The sequence below is a fragment of the Myotis brandtii genome, unplaced genomic scaffold (assembly GCF_000412655.1).
Source record: "Myotis brandtii unplaced genomic scaffold, ASM41265v1 scaffold405, whole genome shotgun sequence".
NCBI classification, from domain to species: domain Eukaryota; kingdom Metazoa; phylum Chordata; class Mammalia; order Chiroptera; family Vespertilionidae; genus Myotis; species Myotis brandtii.
The window spans coordinates 1,490,477-1,498,766 of record NW_005365553.1 but is presented as its reverse complement, the minus strand read 5'-3'; positions in this window follow the sequence as shown (position 1 = coordinate 1,498,766).

Genomic DNA, 8,290 nt, shown 5'->3' with positions numbered 1-8,290 from the left:
CCCCCCGCTGGCCGGCCCCCATCGGCCTCAATTGCTGGCCAGGACAAGGGACCCCACCTGTGCACAAATTCGTGCACTGGGCCTCAAGTATATGTATATGAATAATTTATATGTATATTATTTGCAAATAGTAAGATGTTTGTGTTTACATTCATAAATTTTATTTGTCTTTAATTTTCAGTTTTTGTAATGTCTAGTATTAGGATGAAACTGGCCTTTTAAATGTGTTAGCAAGTATTGCTTAGTTTTTCTATGTTCTGAGTCTACATATGATTGGTATTCTTTCGTTCTTAAATGGTTGACAGAATTCATCTGAAAAGCTATTTAAGCCTGGACGTTTCTCTGTAGAAAGATTATTAATTAATTTTTGGGAAATCTACAGCTATTCATTTTGAAAATTTAATATGTTATATTTGGAATTGAATCTTTCAAGGAGTTTGCCTATGGTGTTTATGTTGTTCAATTTATTGACATGAAATTGTTTATAATATGTGCTTACTGTGCTGTTAATGCCTTTAGGATCTATGGAGGTGTTCCCTCTTTCATTGTTGATATTGATAATTTGTGTCTTTCTTACATGTCTATTTACAGATTTACCAATTTTATTGATCTTTAAAATTATAGCTTTTGATTTATCTTTTCTATTGTTGAACTATTTTAATGTTTCATTGAGTTTCATTCTTATCTTTATCCTTTGCTTTCTTATATTGAGTTTGCTTTATTTCCTAGCTCCTAAAGTAGAAATTCAAACTATTGATTTTTAGACCTTTCACTTTGCTAAAACAAATATTTAAAATTACTAATTTTACAGTGAGCACTTCATTACCTGCACTTTATTAACTTTATTTTGATGTTATATTTTTTTTCAAAGGTTTATTTTTTAATATATTTTATTGATTTTTTACAGAGAGGAAGGTAGAGGGATAGAGAATTAGAAACATCGATGAGAGAGAAACATCGATCAGCTGCCTCTTGCACACCCCAAACTGGGGATGTGCCCACAATCAAGGTACATGCCCTTTACCGGAATCGAACCTGGGACCTTTCAGTCCGCAGGCTGATGCTCTATCCACTGAGCCAAACCAGTTAGGGCAATATGTTATATTTTAATTACCACTCAGTTGAAAGTAAATTCCTATGTGATTTTTTTCTTTGACCTTTGGGTTCTTTAAATATGTGTTTTTAATTTTTTATTTATATATTTATTTAGACTGTGTTTCTCAATTTTTAGATTTTTTATTGATTTCTAATTTACTAATGTTATGAGTAGAGATATTTGTAATATTTTAATAGTTTTGAAATCTACTGAGACTTGTTTAGTGAACCAGCATATAGTATTGGAGAACATTTCATGTACATTTAAAAAGAAAAAGCTTTCTGCAGTTCTTAGATGTAGTGTTTTTAATGCAATTAAGAAAATAAGATTAATATATATAACTCAGATTTTCTATATCCCAACAGATTGTCTAGTACAGTACTCTTCAATAACATTATCTGTGAAGGCAGGAATGTTCTACCTGTGCTGTCCCACACAGTAATCACTAAGCCACACACAGCCACTGAATGCCTGACATTTTTCTATTTCATTGATTTCATTCTTATCTTTATTATCTCCTTTCTTGTATTTAGTTTGGGTTTATTTTGTTTTATTTCCCAGCTCCTTAAAGTGGAAACTTAGATAATTGATTTTGGCCCAGAAAAATGTGAGAGTAAGAGATGTGTGACGCCTCTGGTGTCACACATACATGCTACACTTGCATTCCTGGTCGCCTCTGCTGTGAGATTGGCAATGATCTATGCAGGGGAGCAAAGTGTCAGTCAGTTCTCAATTCACATGAAGGTAAGGGAGAAATAACCTTTATTGTCAAAAGACTTGGGGTTGTTTGCTACCATGGGACAATCTCATCCAGATTTTCCCAACCTCAGCACTGTGGATAATGAGATGGATATTCTTTGATGTGTGTGTGGGTTGGGATGTGTCTGTGAATTGCAGGATGTTTTTATCAGCATCTCTGGCCTCTATCCACTTGATGCCAGAAGCACCCTATTTCCCATTGTGACAAATATAAGTGTCTCCAGACATTTTCAAATGTCCTCTAGGCATCAAAATATGCTCCCCTGGCTGAGAGCCATCAATAATCTACCCTGACTGGTATAGAGCTATACATAAGAGATCAACCAAAGGACTTCCATGCATATAAGCACAACCAACAGACACAAGACACTGGGGGTGGTGATGGTGGTGGTGGGATGATGGCAAGCGCCAGGGGTTAGGGGAGGCTGGGGGAGGTCAGTGGGGGAAAAAAAGGAGACATATGTACAACTATTTGTAATACCTTAAACAATAAAATAAAATTTTAAAAAATTTTAATAAAGCAAAAACGGAGCTCTATGTCACATTATCCACAGACATCGACATGAGAGTCAAACTATAGAACATTTAGAAAATGATATAGGAGAGTATATTTCTTCAGATAGGAAAAGATTTCCTAAATAAGACATAAAAAATAAAAACCAGCCCTGGCTAGTGTTACTAAGTGGTTAGAGCAAAGGGTTGCAGATTCAATTTCTGGTCAAGGGCACAGACCTGGGTTGTGGGTTTGTTCCCTGCCCTCCACTGGGGTGCTTGCGGGAGGCAACCAGATCATGTGTCTCTCTCACATCGATGTTTCTCTCTCTCTTTCTTTCTCTCCCTCTCACTCCCTTCCACTACCTTTGAAAGGCAATGGGAAAAATATCCTTACGTGAGTATTAACAAGAAACTAAACAAATAAATGTATAAAAACAATAAAGGATTAACAAATTTTACTACATTGAAAAAAATCTATTCATCAAAGAACATCTTAAATAGTGTGAAAAAAACAAGCCACAGAATTAAACCAGAACATGTAAATGCTCCTCCAAATCATTATTTTAAAAAATGTGAACCACTCAAATGAAAAATGATAAAATAACAAGAGAAATGTTACAAAAGAAGAATTTTGTATGAGTACAAAACACTTATATAGTTATGAAAAGATACTTAGTCTCATTACTAATCAGGAAGATGCAAATTAAAACCCCAGTGAGATGGGTCATATTCATCAGATTTAAAAAGTCCTAATAGCTAACAATATCAGATTTGGCAGGCTATGAAGAAATGAAACGCTCATCCTCTCTTGTAGATGTGTAAATTGGAGCAATCACTTTGAAAATAGTTTGTAGTCATCATTAGTAGACATTTAGGCTATTCAGAGATTTTTCTTCTCAACGTTATAATTGCACGATCCCCTTGAAGTTGCGTGGCTACATGACCTTTATCATTTCCAAAGGGGAAGATTTAAGAGCTGCGAATGATTAACCAAGTTTTCCCCCTCTTCCATGGTAACTGGTAACATTCCCCAAAGAAGAATGTGGAAGAGACTCTCCCTACCCAACCCCAATCTAAGATGAAAACATAACACAAGCAAGAAATAAACCTTTGATGTTTTAAACACTAAGATTTTGGAAGTTGTTCCAGCACATTATGATTGCTACAGTATTACTGAGTTGAACATGCCTGGATTGATTAGCCAGCCATTCCACTAGTTAGCATTTGCTCTATTGACTCTGTGCACAAAGAAGCCATTTACAAGAACGCTTTGCAAGAACATTAGGGTAGTAACAAAAAAAATTTTTTTTTAAATATATCAAATATAAAAGAATAAACAAACTGTAGTATATTTATACAGTGAAATCCTACAGAGCAGAGAAAATTAATGAAACATAGCCAGATACATCAACATTGATAAACCTCAAAGTATATCGTTCAGTGTAAGAAGTAAGAATAGGTACAGTTAAGTTTCCGTTTATGTTCAATGCAAAGTGTGAAGAGTTCATGGAAGTTGTATATTGTATCAGAGTTTATGCATAGGTTGTAAAAATATAAAGAAAACCTATGAAATTATTAATACAAAATTTAGGACTGTTTATCTCTGGGTAGGGGAAGACAAAGAGAAATGTACTCAAGGAAATATGATAGAGGGCTTTTAAGTTGTGATGTTCTATTTCTTAACTTGGGTGATGGATATATGGGTGTTCATGCTATTATTTTACTATAACCAGTCCTCATACATTTTGTATACTCTTCTCCATGTATTCTATATTTCATAGGCTAAACTATTTTTAAAGCCATCAATAATAATTCTGACATACAACAGCCCATAATATAGGTTGAACCATATTTTGATAAGTAGCCTATATAACTTCTTAAGAAAAGCCTGATTTTATTGTCCAGTGACACGGATGGATATGAAATTGATGATATTCTAATTCTACTTTTATTTTTGCAAGATGTTGGGCGATTTGCTTATTAGCTCTTTTTCATTTTTATGTTTATGGAATAACAGTGATAATACCAGTTTACTTGATGATTAATGTTTTCAAAACACCTTGTACCTGAAATTGTACCATATTCTGTATTAAAATATGACATTTCCACTGAAAACACATCTTAGCTTCTGACTAATGAAAGTTCTTGAATGAATAAGGGCATATTGGCAATCTAGATCATCACTGGCTTGGTTATAGCGATGATATGAAACATTTAACTTAATGGAAGAGATTAAAAAATGATAGAAAATATATAGTCTTTTGAAAGCTGCAAGTTCAAACATATACCAAACTGTGAAAACACTTTAATAGTGCTTTTTGCATTATGAAAAATCTGTCAGGGGCATACAAATCCATAGGTAGAGTGTTTTGAACAGAGTATAAAAATACAAATTTCTTACTTAGGATGTTAGCACTGAATGTCAAAATGTCATGTTGCTAGCTCTGGTGTTAACTTTGAAGATGACAGGTAACCATCCATACAACATTCATTTTTCAAATGGTCATAAAAAAAATACTGTCACTGCCAAAAGCACAGCTAAAATACCAGTTTTCCATTTATTGAAGTGCACAAGGTCTAGTACAGTGCTTTCTTCAAAGGCAGAACATTAAAGAAAGGAGATTAAGTCAGGCCTGAATGAAACAGGAGTTAGAGGGCTGACTCCAATGTGGGTGACCACAGATGTAATGTCTGAGGCAATATAAGAGTATCAGGTGGGATCTGAGCTAGCAACATTATCTATGGGATATGATCTGATGGGTGGAAGCACTCTAGTAGTAGTACTAGAAAGTGGCCACATTAATGTCATGGAAATTCCTCTATCTGTGTTCAAACTGGACACCAGTCAAAGGCAGACATATAGTTACAGGGACACTCTGAGAGAAACTGTACGTTAGGACTTGGCAGGCTGAAACACATATTAGGCTTTGTTAGCAAGGAGCTGGAATGTAAATCTGAACCCAAAATAAGCTAGTAATCATAAAGGAAAAGATAAAATGTGGCTGTTCTAGCTGTGTTAACATAAATGTCTACGGGTTCATACTAAGAGCATTATATTTCTATTCAAAACTCTTCTCAGCTAGAAATGGTAATATCAATAGTCTGCTAGACTAATGTGATTCCCAAATTTTGTAGCACACATAGTTACATTATCAAAGTGAAGGAATTCTATAACTTTACTTGGCCAGGCCATAAAGGAAGGAAGTGATTACAAAAACCATCCTGTTCACTAAGCTCCTTTTATAGATATTTAAAAGTTTTTATTTAAGTATATAATTATTGAAAAATAAAATTTCTCTGGGACTACCTATATTTCAGAACTGTGATGGTGATTTTCTCTTTGCCCTTCTAGTTTTATTTTCAAAATCCTCCTTCAAAATCCTCTCTGTGGCCCAGGAGGCTGACCTCTAGGGACTGGTTCAATGGACATCCTTGCCCTCTGATGTCTGGATAAAATAGTCCAATGGGAAGCTCCTGCAATGGGGTAGAAGACAGAAGGGAAATAAAATTGGGTATTCATTTCCTATGTTAGCTAGTCTTCAAAGGTATCCCCCAACGATTCCTCCCTTCCTTGTTAATACATGCCACGCTTCACATCAAGGGGTGGAGCTTACTTCTGCTTCTCTTGATTGTGGGATGGCCTTTGATTAGCTTCGCCAAATAGAATGTAGCAGAAGGCCATTCTGGGATTTCCAAGCCCAGGCCAAAGAGAACTGGAAGCATCTACTTGCTGCCTCTTGGAAATCAGCCTCTATGCAGTGAGAAGCCCAGGTAGAAGGAAGAATCACAAATAAGAAAGCAGAGGCACTCACTACATCAAGTACTAATCAGCAGCCACGTGAGTGAGGTTCATGGTAGCCAGCGAGTCTCCAATATGACACCCAATAAAGGTAGTTTTCTGTTATTCCTATCTTTGTGAAGTCCCCTCCCATACAGTACTAGTGCTGGTTAGTATGACCAACTGAATACCACAGAAGTGATGATAAGTCCCTTCAAAGATTATGAATTGCACTGTAGTTTTCATCTTGATGGCGCTTTCTCAGGTCACTCATTCAGGAGGCCAGCTGCCGTTTCATGAGGACAATCAAGTGGCCTAAGGAGAGGCCTTTGTGGTAAGGAACTGAGGCCTGCCTAAAACACACGAAGCAGATTTACTAGACTTCAGATGACTTCAATTTAGTAGACAGCTTGACTGCAATCTCAGGAGACACCCTGAGCCAAAACCAATCAGTTAAGCTGCTCCCAGATTCTTAATCTACAAAAGCTGTGAGGTAATAAATTTTTATTGTTTTAACCTACTAAGTTTTGAAATAATATTTTACACAGCAATAAATAACAAACGCAGCCATCTTAGCCATTTAAATTCAGCCCTGACTGGTTTGGCTCAGTGGATAGAGCGTCGGCCTGTGGACTGAGGGGTCCCGGGTTCGATTCCAGTCAAGGGCATGTACCTTGGTTGTGGGCACATCCCCACTAGGGGGTGTGCAGGAGGCAGCTGATCGATGTTTCTCTCTCATCGATGTTTCTAATTCTCTATCCCTCTCCCTTCCTCTCTGTAAATTCAATTGAGCCACCAGATGATTATAGCCCCAGCTGACATGAAGAGCAGAAGAAGGCCTCTAACCCAAATTAGCACATAAAATCACTAAAGGTAATAAAATAATTGTCATTTTAAAACTTTAAATTTTGTAATGGCTTGTTTTGCAGCAATAGATAACCAAAACAGAAATGTGTTACCCAAAAGTGAGGTGCTACTGTAACAAAACCCTAAAACATGTAGCCTTGGCTTTGGAACCAGGCAGTGGGTGCAGGCCACAAGGGCCTCAAAGAGACAGTCTATGGAGGCTGGTAAGACAGTGAGAAAATTGTTGAGCCTGGAGAAGAGGTGAGTTTTTGTCCAATTATGTACAGGGAGAATGTTTGGAAAATGCAGTAACTTGTGGCAATATAAAAGATAATATATGAACTTGTGTGTTTGGCTAAGGAAGTTTCTAGGCAGAATGTTTATGTGTCAACTGGTTTATTTCAGTGTACATGATCATAGTAGGGTGAAATGAACTAAAGAAGGAACTATTCAATTTGGAAGCAGTATCTAGAGTACAGGTCATCAAACATTTTCTATATTAAGCCAGATAATAAATATTTTACTAATTACAGGCTCTATGGTGTCTATAGCAACTCTGCAGTTGTAGTGCAAAAGCAGGCATAGAAAATATATACCAGGTGTACTGGTTAATAATGATGGATTTTGTAATCAAAGAAAACATGATAATTTCAAGAGAAACATCAAAAGTGCTTTATTCAAAGTAATGTGCATCACTAGCTACACATTTCCCCATCTTTCAGGTAATTTGTGGATACCGTCCCAATAGAACTTTTCTTGTTTTGAGGCAAACCATTCAGAGACCCAATTTTCCACTTCTTCGTACGTTTTGAAGTGCTGCTCAGAAAGTGCATGTGCTATCGATCGGAACAAGTGGTAATCTGAAGGAGCAAGGTCTGGTGAATACAGCAGGTGGATTAATACTTCCCAGGCAAGATCTTTTAATGTGTCTTTAACTGGTTTTGAAGGTGTGTGATGGTGCGTTATCATGAAGCAAAATTACTTTACCGTGTCTTCTGGCCCATACTGGTCGTTTCACGATCAAAGTGTGGTTCAAATTGATTATCTGTTGTTGGCAGGGAACAGTATTAACGGTTTCACCTGGTTTTAGAAGCTCATAATACACCACACCTTCCTGATCCCACCAAACGTAAAGCATTGTCTTCTTTCTGAAGTGATTTGGCCTTGTGTCCGATGTTGATGGTTGACCTGGATCAACCCATGATTTTGTGCATTTGGGATTCTCAAAATAAATCCACTTTTCATCCCCAGTCACAATTCAATGCAAAAAAGACTTTCTTTGGTGCCGTTGAAGCAACATTTTACTGATGACTTTT